Source organism: Macaca fascicularis, chromosome 9 (genome assembly GCF_037993035.2).
Source record: "Macaca fascicularis isolate 582-1 chromosome 9, T2T-MFA8v1.1".
NCBI lineage: Eukaryota > Metazoa > Chordata > Mammalia > Primates > Cercopithecidae > Macaca > Macaca fascicularis.
The window spans coordinates 56,771,189-56,787,023 of NC_088383.1; the positions used below are offsets into that span (position 1 = coordinate 56,771,189).

Here is a 15,835-nt window from a genome sequence, read left to right on the forward strand (position 1 = left end):
TTTTCACAAAGAATTGAGTGTTCCCACCTCATTGCTGGACAGGTGGAGTTATTTATGACAAGGGTGCCTGGTGCCTGGCGAGCAGGTGCATGGCCTGTGTGCAGCCCCATGGGCAGGGTACCGAGAGGTGGGTCACATGTCCGTGCAGGTGTGGGAATGGATGGACAGCCAGACAGTGCACCCTCTGGTGCTAGACTGCCTGGCCCAGCTGCCTAATGCCTACAGCCATATACGAATGTGCCCAGAGCAGCCAAGGCAACTTTATAAGGTGCCTGGAATTGTGTGTCTCTCAAGACTCAGGGAGAAAATGTTCACTGTACTCATGACACCAGGAAAAGTGTGGGGAAGCTTTCATTAGGCAGAAAGGGAGGTCAGGCATGGTGGCTCACGGGAGGCCTGTGGGAGGCCAAGGCAGGTGGATTGCTTGAGTCCAGGAGTTCAAGACCAACTTGGACAACATAGCAAAACCCCATCTCTACCCAAAATATGAAAATTAGCCAGGCAGGATGGCCTGCCTATAGTCCCAGCTACTCAAGAGGTTGGGTGGAGGATTGATTGAGCCCAGGAGGTGGAGGTTGCAGCTAGCTGAGATTTTGCCACTGCACTCCAGCCTGGGCAACAGAGCGAGACCCTATCTCAAAATAAATAAATAAATAAAAAGATAGATAGATAGATAGATAGATAGATAGATAGATAGATAGATAGGGTAAAGGAAGGGAATTAAAATAACCTGAAAGTGTAGAGAGATTTTATTTCTTCCTCAGATTGGGTTGTCTCTAACTAATGACAATTATGTTTCTGCCCTGGGAGGTTCAAGCCCACTCCTCTGCAGCTGGTCTGTGCTCCTGTGTTAACCCATGTATAAACATGAAGAGGCTGCTTTCCATCTCTGTGGCTCTGAGACCCCATAAGGAGAAATGCATGTGCAATTTAATGAAGAGTTGTATGTGATCCTGGTGAAATCAACATATGTTTGTTAATGGGGTTTGAGAGCCTTTGGAATTTAGCCAATGTGAACTCAGGTTAGGGCCTGTCATCCTTCCTCATCCCTCAAGGGAGGAAGTCATAGATTAAGAAGGCGAGCTTAGAGGACATCATAGGAGAGAACCTCTCCACCCTGGTCACCCACAGGGACCCTCCCAGGCTTTCTGTGTTGAACAGTGATAGCAGGGGCAGGCAGAGGGAACTTTGCCAGCCACCCTTCTGTGGGCCACTCCAGCCCTGCCTCCTCCTCTCCAGCTGAGTTGATCCCCCAGGTTTGGTATCAGTCAGGGGCTCCTCACCCTGGTGAAGGGGGAAAAGCGGCACAACCCTTGGTCATGCAGGTGGACTGAGTTGCAAGTGGGCTGCCTTTCTAAATTTTAGATTCGGGGGCACATGTGCATATTTGTTTCATGGATATATTGTGTACTGGTGGGGATTGGGCTTCTAGTGTACCCATCACCCAGATACTGAAAATTGTTTCCAATAGGTAGTCTTTCAGCCCTCATCCCCCTCTCACCCCTTCCTGTTTCGGAGTCCACAGCCTCTCTTATTTCCATCCTTATGTCGATATATACGTATTGTTTAGTTCCCACTTATAAGCGAGAACATGCAGTATTTGTTTTTTTGTTTCTGAGTTAGTTCACTTAGGATAATGGCCTCCACCTCCATCATGTTGCTGCAAAGAACATAATTTCAATTTTTATGGTTGCATAATATTCCATAGTGCATATATACCATATTTTATTTATCTGGTCAACCAATGATGGACACTTAGATTGGTTCTATGACTTTGCTATTGTGAATAGTGCTGAGATAAATGTAAAAGTATAGGTGTCTTTTTTATATAATGGCTTCTTTTCCTTTGGCTCGATACCCAGTAATTGGATTACTGAGTAACATGGTAGTTCTATTTTTAGTTCTTTGAAAAATCTCCAAGCTGATTTCCATAGACATTGAATTAATTTACATTCCCACCATCAGTGTATGAATGTTTCATTTTCTCTACATCCACACCTACATCTGTTGTTTTTTAACTTTTTAAAAATAGTCATTCTGACTGGTGTAAGATGATATTTCAGTGTGGTGTTAATTTGCCTTTCTCTAATAATTAGTGATGTTGAGAATTTTTTCATGTGTTTGCTGCTTTTGAGAAATGTGTGTTCATATCCTTTGCTCAGTTTTTAATGGAGTTGCTTGCTTTTTTCTGTTTAGTTGTTTGACTTCCTTATATACTCTGGATATTACTCCTTTGTTGGCAGCATAATTTGCAAATATTTTCTCCCATTCTGTAATTGTAAGTGTATTCTGAGTTTCTTATATTTTGAAGTCTACTTCTCTAGCAAGATTAAGGAAATTTTCCTGAATTATTCCCCTAGATATGTTTTCCAGTTTGCTTACTTTTTCTTCTTCTCTCTCAGGAATGTCTATAAGTTATAGATTTGGTGAAAATCCCATATTTCTTTGTTCTTTTTTAAAATTCATTTTTCTATATTTTTGTCTGTGTTAGCAAAAGACCAATCTTCAAGATCTGAAAATTTTTTCTTCTGCTTGGATCATTAAAGCTTTTAACTGTATTTTGGAATTAAGTGTATTTTTTATTTCCAGAAGTTCTGTTGTTGTTGTTGTTGTTGTTGTTGTTGTTGTTTTAAAGGTATTTATCTCTTCCTTCATTTCCCGGTTTTCATGGTTTCTTTGTGTTAGTTTTCAATTTTCTCTAGGTTCTCATTGACCTTCCCTGCAATCCGTACTTTTAGTTCTTTATCTGTAATTTTGGGGTTTTCTTTTTTGTTGGGGTTCTTTGCTAGAGACCTAGTGTCATTATTGAATGTTGTTGCAACATTCAGATCTTTCATGGTGCTGGAATTTTTACACTGGTTCCTTCTCATCTGGAGGAGCTGACACTTCTTATATTCAAATTTATTTTCATTTATGTGGGATATTTTCTCTGTTATCTCCCCCTTCCCCCACCTTGAGGGTGTCACTGTAGAGTTTGTTGGTAGGGGTTTTGGACTTCCTCCTGCAGCCCTGTGCACTTCTGTTTTATATTGGGCCATGCAGTTCAACCTGCAGGCCAGTAGGTGGCACTTACAAATAAGAGCTGGCTTACTTGACTTATATATCACTCACCTCTTTCCTGTGTTAGGGAGCCCCTTTTCGGTCCATAGGGGTCCCAGCTCGGCAGACTTTACTCTCCTCTCCTGTCTGTGATTCCTGTCATGTCTCTGGTGAATTTCAGCGTGCTCTCTTAAAGGATCTATTCACTGTTTTGATGCCTGAGAGGTGCTCACTAACTACTGGCTGGGGCATAAGCCCATGGGTATATTTGACCTTTGCTCACTGAGGTGCTCTCTATTGTTTCAGGTGATGGACTGGACAGTGGAATGCCAGGTGCCCTAAGCTTCCTGCTCAGAGTAGATTGGGAGGGTGGAAGAGAGGATGCAGCTGGGCAGAGCTGGAACCCTGGCATTCCCACGAATACCCCCAGTGATAAGCACAGGCACCAGCCCTGATGGGGGTGGCTGGGGGAGCGCTTGATGAAATGCACAGAGGTCTCTGTGGTGGGATGAGGGGGCTGCACTGGCTCCATGTCCTAGATAGGCAGGAATGCAATCAGCTTCCCTATCACACCCCTGTTCTGGGGCTGGTGTGTCTCAGTTCAGATGCACACTGTGGTCTATCTCCAGGCCACAGTGTGGCTGAGAGACATGAAAAATGCCTGTCCTGTGTGCCTCTCTGCAGGAATGGCTTCAGGGTAGAAGATCTTCACTCAGCCCAATGCAGGCAGTTGTATGGCGCGCCTGTTCTCCAATGTGGTGATGTTCTCCATGTGGTAATGCTGCTGCCTCATGGGGAGACGGGGAATGGCTCTGCCTATCAGCCATGTGGGTGGGAGTCATCATGGTGGTGTTGGCTGCTTGGGTGGGCCCAAACTCAGGCCCAAGGAGGAGTCAGGTGCCAGCGATGTTGGACTGGGCTAGGTAATTCCCAAACTCCCACACTTCTCAACGACCCACTAGATGGCATGTAGGAGTCCTGATGTGGCTGGACCAGGATCCAGCCAGCCCAGAGTTCAGGTGCTGGCTGTGATAGGGAGGGGTGGGCTGGTCCCCTGGAGCCTGAGAACAGATCACAGGACCCAAGGGCTCCAGGCCACAGCTGCAATGTTCAGGCATAGCAGGGTGGCTGTGCTGTGCACTTTTCACTCAGGAAGGCAGGACCCTTCAGCTGGGGCAATGAGCGATGGCAGTTGTTGGGCTCATGGCCCACTCACACTTTTCGCCCAAAGCTGGATTTTGCTGTTAGGAGCTCAGGAAGGTACTTGAACTTCCTGTTCCCTCCCTGGCCTGGGGCAGCAGAGGCAAGCCTGTGGTGGAAAGGGTTAATGGGCAGCCTCTGGGGGTTGGGCTCTCAGAAGAACACTGAGCTGTGGCTGTCATGCTCAGGCAGGGGTGGGCTGTGGCACTGGCAGCCTGTCACCAAAGCAGGCAAGTCCCGTTTGGCAGAGAGGAGCAGCAGTGGGAAGCCATGCAGAGCATCGTCTACCCACTCCTCCTTACCACAGCTGCGGTATCTGTCTTTGGGGCACACAAAAGTGCCCAGTTCCCCTCCATGGCGGGCAGCAGTGGCTGCACCAGGCAGATCAGGGATGAAAAGCCTGTGGGATCCATGTAGGCTTGAACAATGCCTCTGCACCATCTCCAGCAGGCTCCCTGTGTTCATCTGGAGGCCCGGGGGCTCCCTGTGGCTAGGATTGCAAAGGTCCATGGTGGAGGTGTGAAATTTCAGGGTTCTCTCACTCACTCACCTCTTCCCTGTGTTACGGAGCCCTTTGTGGCTCCTGGGGGGTCCCAGCTCGGCAGGCTTCCCTCTCCTCTGCTGTCTGATTCCTGTCATGTTTCTGGTGAATTTCAGTGTGCTCTCCTAGAGGATCTATTTGAAGTGTTAGTATTTACTCACTATTTTGATGCCTGAGAGGTGCCAACTAACTACTTCTACTCCTGGGCTGCCATTGTTCCATTGCCCCTCCTTGGAGGGGTGCAGCATACTTTCAGAAAACAAGTCTCACATCAGAGCTCCTTATTCCTTACTTTTGACTATAAGAACACACATTTCTGAGAGTCTACTGGATGTCACGTAAAGCACCCCTGTAGAGCTGGAATGAGCCAGAGCAGGTGAGGCTATGAGTAGCCCCACGTGGAACAACAAAGCTCACACGAAGCCAGGGCACTTATCACCCCTGGGATGGCACAGAGAAGGTCCAGGCCTTCAGGGACACTGCAGGCCTCCATTGGTCATTCAGGGACCTCAATATGCAGGGGAAGCTCTGCCAGGCAAGAGCATTCTTTTGAGATCAGCTTCCAGTCAGCCAGACAGAAGCAGCAGGGCTAGGCTGGGTGACAGGCACGTGCACCTGCCACTGCCATGAGCTCAGACACAGCCCGCTGAGCGGCAGGGGAGGCTACAATTTAGTAGCCGTGCATCCAAGAAGGAGTTGGGGATAGATTTGTGGACAGTGCCCAGTCCCTGCTAGCATGCCAATCACTGAGGGCAAGGACCCTGGAGCTTTAGCTCTCTTACTGGTTTCCCCAGCCTACTAGGGAAGGCTCCCTTGATGGCAAGACTCTGGTGGGACTTTTGGAGGCAAATGTGCACACCTGGTCTGCACACCTGTATTAGCTGAACCTCTTATAGAGGCTTGGAAACAGACTGGAGAGGAAAATGTACATGTAGAAGGTTTATTTTGTTAGGGAGTCCTCTGGGGAGCACCACGGTGAGGGAGAGAATAAAGGCAGGAACCAGACCCACATAGGATGTGCTACAGCGAACATCTCCAATCAATGGGAAAATAAATGGCTATTTATTTGTAGGAAAGTGTTATTTAAGGCACTTTTCTTGCGGTCCTGAAACTCCAACTGTCAACCCACAAGCCCTAGCAAAGAGGCATGGAGGTGATTGGGACAGGGATTGCCTAGTGACAAGGTGAGCCCTTAGATCCCCCACCCCGCACCCACCACCAGGGGCTCGAGCCTCCGTGAGAGGAGGCATCAGGTGGGTCGAAGTGTAGGAAAGTGTAGGAGGGCTGGGCTGGGCTTTAGCAGCTGAGTCTTCTGACTCTAGCCCAAAGCCCTGTGCACTTCCCCAGGTTGCCCCCTTCCGCAGTCGGGAACTGAACCACCAGGCCCTCCCAGACGGCTGCTTCATGGTGAAGCTGCCTTAGTGCAGCACTCTGATCATTTATCATTAAAGTGGGCACAGCCAGAACTCCCAGAGCTCAATGGGGCCTTGATACATCCTAAGCGTCTACTCTGTGCTAGACCCTTGGTCCTAGGAGGTGGGGACGTCACATCAGAACACTGGGGAGTTTTGTCAACTTTGTTTTATGCTCCTTGGGGATGTGCGCTGATCGCCACGGGTGAATTGTTTTAGACTCACTAATATTTTGTGAGCTTGGCTTGCTTTCTTCACATTGGATAGATTAGGAAATTACAGGTCTGAGAATTTATAGCAACTTGCTTAACATCCCACAACTTTTAAGTGGAAGAACCAGGAGTCAATGCAGAGCAGCTGTCTGCAGAGGTGTACTGGGCACTCGGTTCCTGTCCCCAAATGCAGAACCTGCAACCAGGAGTGGGGATATGGGGGAAGTATCCACCCACCTCTCACAGAGGCTCACAGCCTAGAGCATGTCCCCAGCCTCCTGCCAGGTCATCACTGAAGCCTGAATGAACCCCTCCACCTGGCTGGCCAGTGGACCCAGCTCTGGGCTGGGGCGAGGCTCCCTCACCACTGCTGGTTGGGTGGACTGTCCTCCTGGCTGGCCTGGGCTATTCCTGAGCTTGCTGCTCAGCCCCTCCCTCCAATCCCTCAGCTCAGGTCTCCAAGCCTGGGCTAGTGGCTTGGACTCTTTGAAGCCAGGAGCCTCCCCCAGACTCCCACCAGGCATGGCTGCAGGACTCCTCTGCATGCACACATACACAACCACACATCCATAAGCCTGTGTTGAAGCTTGTGGGCCTACACAAAGCTGTGGTCTTCATGCAGTTCCCCTGACCCCTTTTGTGAACACCAGAATTCCCTGAGTAGGCCCAGCATGTAGAGGGAGACAGAGGGGCAGAAGGGAACTCCATGTCTCACCAGGATTCCCTGAGTAGGCTCAGCACGTAGAGGGAGACAGAGGGGCAGAAGGGAACTCTGTGTCTCAAGCACTGCCTAGTGTTTCTGCCTGTGCCGTGCTGGGTAATTTGCATACCTGGTCAGGTATCTATTGAAGTATTCATTCTGTTTTGTGTTCTCCCTGGTTTTTTTTTTTTTTTTATGGTATTGAGATTTTTTATTTACCTACCTTCCTGCTTTCTTTTAACATTATAAACATTATTTAAACATTATAAACCAAATTACTCTCTTTTTGACCCAGGGTTGTGATAGGAACCATCTCGTTACAAAGTAGTGGCCAATCTATGCCTCCTTTTATGCTTTTCTGGCCCTTCTCAACCTCTGGCTGTCACTTCTCTGTTCTTTCTCAGTTGTCCTTAACAGTATATTCTAACCCCTGTAAAACAGGGACTGAAAGTACCAACCTCATTGTTATGAGGTTTAAGAGAAGGCCCAGCACTAAGCCAAGCTCTCAGGAAAATTGAAACAGTTCCTCTTTGCCCTTCAGTACAGCTCCTTCTGTCAGGGGCTGAGGAACCACTGAACCTGTAAACCGAGCACACGGTATAAGTCCACAGGCCAGGTGAAGGCCTAGATGGTAAAGTACATGGGCTTTGTGACTCCACTACCAACTTCAGGCTAAGGGAGGACTGACTTAGTGAGCAGTTCCAAGACCACTGAGCTCACAGTTCCCTGTGGCTGTCTCCCTTACACCTCCACTGTGACCAGGGCTTGAGGAGGGGCCTCTCAGTTCCCCTGACACACTTGGAATAGTATGAGGGTGCAAGTGAAGCCAAAAACCGAGTGACCAGCCCTGAGGAGTCGATGGGGGATGCTGACAAACCAGTCACAAAATTGGTGCTATTTGCTCTTAAGAAGGAGAGGCAGAGCCTGGGCAAGAACAGCAGCTGGAAGGTGAAACACAGGTCTGACTCTCAGTAGTGGTAGTGATCACACATGAAGGGGCCATCAGGGGACATGTCCCAGGTACTGGGCCTGCTTCTCAGTCAGCTTGGTCAATTTCACGTTCAGCTTGCCCAGGTGGGCTTCAGCCACTGCCTCATCCAGCTTCTTGGGCAGGACGTGAACCCCGATGGGGTACTTCTCTGGGTGGGTTCACAGCTCAATCTGTGCAGTCACCTGGTTGATGAAGGAGTCACTCGTCACAAAGCCAGGGTGGCCCATGGCACAACCCAGGCTGACCAGCTGACCCTCAGCCAGCAGGATGGTGCGGCACCCATTCTTCAGCCAGTACCCGGCCACCTGGTGCTTGATGGTCACCTTCTCCAAGTGTTCTCGCTGAGCCACTTGACATCGATCTCCACATCAAAGCGTCCAGTGTTACACATGATGGCATCATCCTTCACCTGTTCAAAGTGCTGGCCAAGGACGATGTTGACACAGCCTGTGGTGGTGATAAAGGTGTTGCCCTCCTGACACGCTTCGTCCATGGTGGTCGCCTCATAGCCCTCCATGGCAGCCTGCAGTGCATTGACAGGGTCGATCTTGGTGATGATGACGTGGGCCCCAAAACCCCACAGGCCTGGACACAGCCCTGGCCAATGTTGCTGTAGCCTGCTACCACTGCTACCTTGCTGGCAATCATCACCTCTGTGGTCCACTTGATGCCATCTATGAGGGACTCCCAGCAGCCACAGAGCTTGTCAAACTTGCTCTTGGTGATGGAGTCATTGACATTGATGGCAGGCACCTTCAGGATCCCACTGACCAGCATCCTGTGTGGGTTGTGGACCCCAGTCTTGGTCTCCTTGGAAGTGCCTCAGATGCCCAGCAAGAGCTGTGAGTACTTCATGTGGAAGAGGTTGGTGAGGTCGTTGCCATCCTCCAGAATAATGTTGAGGGCCCGTCCTTGAATTACAGTGACTGCTCGATGCACCAGAGGTACTCCTTATCCTTTCGCCCTTCCAGGCATGTACTGGAATGCCAGCCTTGGCAATGGCAGTCAACACATGGTCCTGGGTGAGGAAGATGTTGCTGCTGGGGCACCCAGGATGATAAGGGTCTCAATGTGGATGACAGTCTCCATGGTCGTGTGCAGGCAGCTGGCGATGCCTGCTGCCTGCGATGCGGGTGCCCTCTAGTGGCTTGGAGGCTGAGCACAGCTCTGGCATGTGCATCAGGCCTGGCATCTCATTCTCCACAATGTTCAGGGCCTTGTGTATCCAGGAGGCCAGGCCAATGTCAGTAACTTTGTAGGGCAGTTTGTCAGACAGGCTGGCGACGCTTGTGATGGAGACGGGTGAAGGGGCCTGGGCCTTGGTTTGAGGACAGGCACTTGGCAGGTGGCTTTGGGCAGGGTCTCTGTGTGTGTGTGTGTGTGTGTGTGTGCGCGCGTGCGTGCATGCACACGTTTGTTTTCTATTTTACATTTCAAGCAGATAGCCAGGCCCTTGATATTGCACAGGTACTTGCAGTGTGTATTAGCCAGAGTTATCCAGAGAAATAGATCCAACAGGATATATACAGGTATATGTAAGAGGAGATTTATTATAGGAATTGCCCCATGTGGTTATGGAGACCGAGAAGTCCCGCAGTTTGCTATCTGCAAGCTACAGAAACAAGAATGTCAGTGGTGTGACTCAGTCTGAGTCTGAAGGCCCAAGAATTAGAGGGGCGGGGGTGTGGCAATGGTGTAAGTCCAATGCTATGACCTGAAAGTTAGTGTCCCCTAAAGATTCCTATGTTGAAATCCTAAACCCCAAGGGATGGTATGAGGAAGTGGGGGTATGGGGAGGTGATTAGGTCACCAGGGCGGAGCCTCATGGATGGAATTAGTGCCTTTATAAAAGAGGCCTCAGGGGGCTGCCTCTCTCCTTCCATGGTGGGAGGACACAGGAGACATTGTTGGCCAAAAGATGCTAACGATGAACCAGAGAGCTGACTCTCACCAGAAACCCAATCTGCCTTGACTTAACTATCAAGAATTCCATTTTTAAATTATGAATCTTTTAGATGAACCACAAACCTTGCAAAAATTTTACAGACCACTTGAGAATATGGCCCCAGCTTGGGGAGTTCACTTCTATCAGCTGGAGAATTTCCGTGGAAAGTGTAAGAAAGCCTGCCTTAGGGTCCATATGGGAGATCCCAGCCTGAGCCTGGCTACAGGCTGTGCGGAGGCAGGACCCAAGAGGAGACAACAGAAGGACAGGGCTGTAGTGACTGTAGGCTGCTAGCTCATGATCACAAGAGCAGCCAGGTCTTAGCAGGACCAGACATTGGAAAACCCACAGGACCCCTGCTTGGGGTCTCCTTCAGGTTGCCCTGCTCCCTGGGCCATGTGGCCTCAGCTCTGCTCCCTTCTCCTCACCTCTGCCTCTCTGTGTACTTGGCTGTTGCGAGTAGCCCTGCAGTCTGCGGTTGCTCGTCCTCTCTTCAGAGACCCCATGGCCACGTTGCTGGGGAGAGATTCTGATCCCATAGTCTGGGTCAAGCTGTGCATGCCTGATCTGACCACCAAGGTCATATCATACAATCAGGGCTACTGCTGGACCATGCACAGGGTATGGGGAAGTTTGAGGGTGTGGCAGTGGGTGGAGCAGGTACCCTCAAAGTTGTCTCCAGCATGTAGAGGAGCCTGCCCATCTGTCTCCCCATGAGTGGCCCCTGTCACCTTGCTTCCTTCACTCCTGCTCCTGATGCTTCCACGAAGCTGAGCCACATGAGCAAGTGAGCATCCCTCTGCAGCCCTCACTGCCTCAGCACCGCCCCTTCCATGAGGCCCCACTCCCGCCTGCTGCCCGCAGCCTACCCGGTGAGCTCAGCTCGGAGACGAGGGCTGGACCTGGGCAGAGGGGATGAGGGAGTCCCATGCCTTATGTGCAGGAAACGTAGGTCTGGGCTGTTAACAGCAAAGCCTTTGCATTTGTCCACTAGGCTGTTAACAGCAAAGCCATTGTATTTGTCCACTAGGGGCCAGAACAAAGTTCCACACACTGAGTGACAAAAAACAGACACTTTTCCTGAGAATTCTGCAGGCTGCAAGTCCAAGGTCAAGGTGTGGGGGTCGTTTCCTCTGGGTCTCATGGAGCCGGGTTTGCTGACGGCTGCCTTCCTCCTGTGTCCTCCCATGCTGTTCCCTCCACGCATGTCTGTTTCCTAAACTGTTCCTGTAAGGACACCAGTCGTACTGGATTAGGGCGCACCCTAATGACCTCGTTTAACCTTTACAAATCCTCTCCAAACACAATACAGCTGCATCCTGAGGAACCAGGGGTTGGGACTTTAATATATAAATTTTGGGGAGGACACAATTCAGTGCATGCCAGGCTTTATCAGCAGCACTACCCTCCCTAAGTGGTAATTTCTAAAAGACAATGGGCTCTGGGGAAAGACTCCAACACGTTTTGAAGCCAAAAGGCCCCAGTTCTGGCTGGACTGCATCGTTGAGGGTAGTTTGGGGGCCACAGACCCCTGGCCTCTGCAGAGACCACAGCTGTCCAGAGTGAATGAGATTCCGTACAGCCCCCCTACCCAGCACACCCAGGGGCTCCTCCGTGGCTGCTCCTGCAGGATGAGCTCCAGGCATTTGATGCCATGCTGGGTCAGGACCCTATGGCTCAGGCCAGCCTGTGACACTGGAGGGGACCTTGGAATCTCGTCATTTCCTCTGATGAGTGAGGAACTAGGGTAGACCATGTGGGTGTGGGTGTCCTCGTTGTTCTGGGGCAGTGACCCCCTGCTCATGATCCCTGTGGAGGTTCTGGGGCTCCAGGGACATCCAGGCCAGAATGCCCAGCAGTTCAGCTCATGAGTCCAAAGGTAACCTGGGGGTCTCAAACTCATGGATACAATCATTGCAACCAGAAATCCTGGTCCTTTCTTCCCTATATCCCTGTTTCTGTGAGTGGGTGGGGGCATCCTAGGAGGAAAACTTGTTCAGAGAGCAGATGGCCCTGGAGGTGTTTGTTTGACAGCTGGGACTCCATGAAGGGGAGGGTGGCCCAAGTTCAGGCTGTCTCAGAAACGGGAAGGAACAAAGTCCGCAGAAGCTCTACCCTGAGGCCCAGGGACAGCAGGAACAGGGGCTGAGAGGCATCTCTCATTGACCCTCCCCCCAGGGTCTTCCTGCCTTGGTGGCCTCAGACTTCAGTGACCAGGGGCCTCCCTGAGGACTGGGATGAAGATGAGAAGGGGGTGGTGTGCCAGTCCATTGTTCCAGGAGGCACATGTGTTACATTTGTTTACTAGGCCGATGTTACAAACTGATTTTAAAACAATGTTTGCAGAGTCACGGAACAAATACCACGGAGCAGCACCTAGCACAGAAGAAGGCCCCTGCCCTGGGCATCTGTGGGAAACCAGGGCCCCAGGTCTGCAGTGACTGGTACAGAAACTCTGAGCTGAGGAGCTAACACTATACCCATCTGCACCTGAGGGAACCCGCCAGGCTCCAGCAAAACCAAACAGGAAACTCTCCCCGGGAGACACCGTCCTCATCCAGGGGAACCAGGATTCTCGTGGAAAATCATTTCCTACTGAAGAGGCGCTCAGAGGAAAAACTCCCAGGTATCTCCCCAAAGAGAGGCAGCAGATACAAGAAACAAGGAGATTCAAAGCCCAGAGAGTAAAGAGAATAGAGTGATCTAAAAGGAATATTAAAATAAGGGTGTATAAAGTGTTCAAAAAAGATAAAGGAATAAAACTATATGACCAGAACAGCTAATTAAGACAAATGCAGAGTTTTAAAAGGGCCAAAGTTCTAAAATTCATTAATAAGAAATGAAACACAAACACAGAGTTTAAGACAAAAAGTGGAATAACTCCAAAGACAGACCTGAGCAACACCCGTGCTGCGGCACTGCTGACCAAGGTGGAAACCAGAAACGGGACGCTGTGCGCAACGAGCAGATAAGGAGTGTCTAGCAGGACTGCTCACTCCACCATCCTCAGCTCACTACTTTGGGGGAGGCAACCACTGAACTCCCTCTGATTTTTCTCATTCCTACTGGATGCTGATGCTTAGGGAATGCAGACCCCAGCCCACCAACTTCTAAGCAAAGCCAGCAATGAGGGGAGCTCCCTGCTTGCTGGAAGGGGAGTCCCTCCCCCCTGCCCAGACTAGGGACTTCCAAGATGCACTGGCCAGGTCTTGTGCCCTTGATCCTTAGCACAGCCCTGAGGGTGGTGATTCCCCACTTAGGCATCTGGTTGGACAATGGATGGGCTTCGCTGAAGGCTGGCAGCCTTGTTGAACGCGTTCTTCCAGAGAGCGGGAGTAAGGGTCCAAACGGTCCTCTCAGTCACCCCCTGCTACGTGCACCTGCCGCTCTCCTAGGGTTCTGCTGGGGACCCCAGTGGGGGCAAAGCTCAAGCCCGGGATGGATGGGGGAAGGTCTCTGGGCACAGGTGGAGAATGTGAAATAACATGAATCCAGAACTTGCCATGTGCCAAGCAGGATGCTGAGCACATCTAAACCCTGAAGGACCTAACCATACTTATATGCTGGGAGGGGAGGCACAGAGCATTCCAGTGTGTGCACATGGTCAGGACTGGATGGGCCACTGGGTCCTGGCTGAGCCCTGCAGTCCTTCCATTCTCCAGTGCTCCTGGCTTCCAGCACTGGGCGGCAGGTGCTGGCAGGCTGCCCCACACATCGGCCTGCCCCAGGCTGCCCTTGCACTAGATGTTTCTGCTTACGGGACTCTAGGGGCCTCTCCCCAAACTACTCAGGACCCCAGCAGCTCACTGGACCCTCTAGCTAGGTGGTGGCCCCAGAGGGCTTTTGTGGTCTGACCTCAGTAAACACAGGTGATGGGAAGATGGTGTGGGGAAGTTGTGGGTTTGGCCTGAATTGTACTCCCTCTGCTCTGCCTTGTTGCTTGGTTTCTAAGGTGGATGAGGGATGAGGAAGAGGAGAGAGGAATGGGGTGAGGAGGCAAAGTATTTTCCAATAGAGAGAGACCAGCTGTGAGAGCTGTGTGTCCATCTTCCTGCATGTTCAGCGTGGGGTGTGTGAATGCGTGTGTGTGCATGTGTGTGGTGTGTGTGTGCACATGTGTGTGGTGTGTGTGCATGTGTGTGCTTGTGTGTGCATGTGTGTGGTGTGTGTGCCTATGTGCGTATGTGTGTCTGTGTGATGTGTGTTTGTGTGTGTTTGTGTGTGTGTGGCGGTGCATGTGTGGGGGGGGTGTGTGTGTGGTGAGTGCGAGTGTCTCTGGGAGGTGCTGGGATCGTGGGGATGCAGCGAGTTGCCATTCTGACTCTCCTTTGTGGGCCCCTCATCTCCACAGGCCTCAGAGTGCTTCACTACATTTATCTCACCTCCCTATATCTAGCAAGGGGCCCCAAAGAGGAAGAGTTAGGGTGGGAGGTGGCGAATGGGTGTCACCCGCTCTGGCTGTTTCTCTGGCTTCTCAGGGCCACGTGCTTCTTCTCCAGCCCGAGAACTCGACTGTCCTTCATCACCTACTGCACGGAGGGCAGCATCGTTCTGCAGCTCACACTCACACCAGTCAGGGGAGTGCTGCTTTGAGCCCCCAAGGGAGGCCTGAGGGGCTGGGCCAGAGGGAACTCCAGGGAGCTGAGGGGCGCCCTGCGACCTTGGTTGGGAGCCTGACAGCACACATGGCAGGGTGGTCAGGACACCACTCGTGCTGTGTCTCGACCGATGTCTGTGTGTCACTGGGCCAAATCTTCACCTGGTGTCACTGAGGGTCCAAGAGGAGGCGGCTGGGCCTTGAGTACTCAAGGGCCCTCTCCCTACCATGCCTAAAGCAAGGAGTCCAGGAAAGGTCTCACTTAGCCCCTGCACAGGGTGGGGTCAGCGTGATGTTCCCGCCCTGAAATCTGTGGTGCTCCCTCGGGCCCCAGGTGTGCAGGCCGTGCACTCAGCCAGGCCCTCCCTGATGTAAGGTGTAAGCGGAGCCACAAGGCTGCCTGAAGACACCCTGTCTTGTGCCTGAGCTGGGCACCCAGGCCTGGATGCCTCCTTCAGGGCTGCTCAACCCTCGGGGTCTCTCCCCTCTGTCTTCTGTGTGCCTGTGGCAGGCAGGACACCCACAGGGGCGGGCCGGGACTCGGGTGCGGCAGGCGAGTCACCAAGGACCCTGCTCAGGGGAATCCATCACAGAAGCCCTGTTTTAACTGTGATTCCGGAGACCTACAGGTGATTCCTCATCTCCTGCTCTTCCTGAACCAGTAAGGACCACAGGGCACCCACCCTGAGGCTCAGGGAGTGTGTCCTTCCACCACTGTGGCTCCTGCCCTGAGTCAAACACCACAGGGGACACAGGGCAGGTGGGGCTGGCCCCAGGAGCCAGCCGGGCTTCCCGCAGGTCTGAAGCTGCCAAGGGCATTGGCCTCCATCCCTGCCTCTTGGCCCAGGCCCCGCTCATTCCAATCCCTGCGGATGCCTGGGGTGCCCCTGGTCCATGCACCCAAAGAAAGCTTCCTGTGATCCCTGCTTCCTGCCTTCCTGCAGCGTCACACCTTCAAGGCGGGCTGTGGGTGAAGCTGGCCTGCTGACATGCTTTCTGAGCCTTTCAAGTATTTTCAAAAACGGGGGCCCACAGTGAAAAGCCTGAACATTGACAGGCACGGTGGCTTATGCCTGTAATCCCAGCACACTGGGAGGCTGAGGTGGGAGGATCGCTTTAGCCCAGCAATTAACCAGCCTGGACAATATAATGAGACCCTGTCTCTACGAAAATTTTTAAAATTTAGCTGCAGTGAGCC

The 15,835-nt window shown here is 51.6% G+C and overlaps 1 protein-coding gene and 1 pseudogene across 10 annotated transcripts in view; one reads left to right on the forward strand and one right to left on the reverse strand.

Annotated features, from left to right (window-relative positions):
• The window catches only part of LOC123575473 (uncharacterized), a 79,195-nt gene extending 65,123 nt beyond the window's left edge, over positions 1–14,072 (forward strand). For all 10 annotated transcript variants that reach the window (XR_012417699.1, XR_012417700.1, XR_012417701.1 and 7 more), the window contains one exon: positions 12,387–14,072. The gene's annotated coding sequence lies outside the window, so the exon portion shown is untranslated. The remainder of the gene's footprint in view (positions 1–12,386) is intronic.
• On the reverse strand, positions 7,965–9,302 carry LOC102142430 (adenosylhomocysteinase pseudogene; annotated as a pseudogene).
• Positions 14,073–15,835: the final 1,763 nt, after the last annotated feature.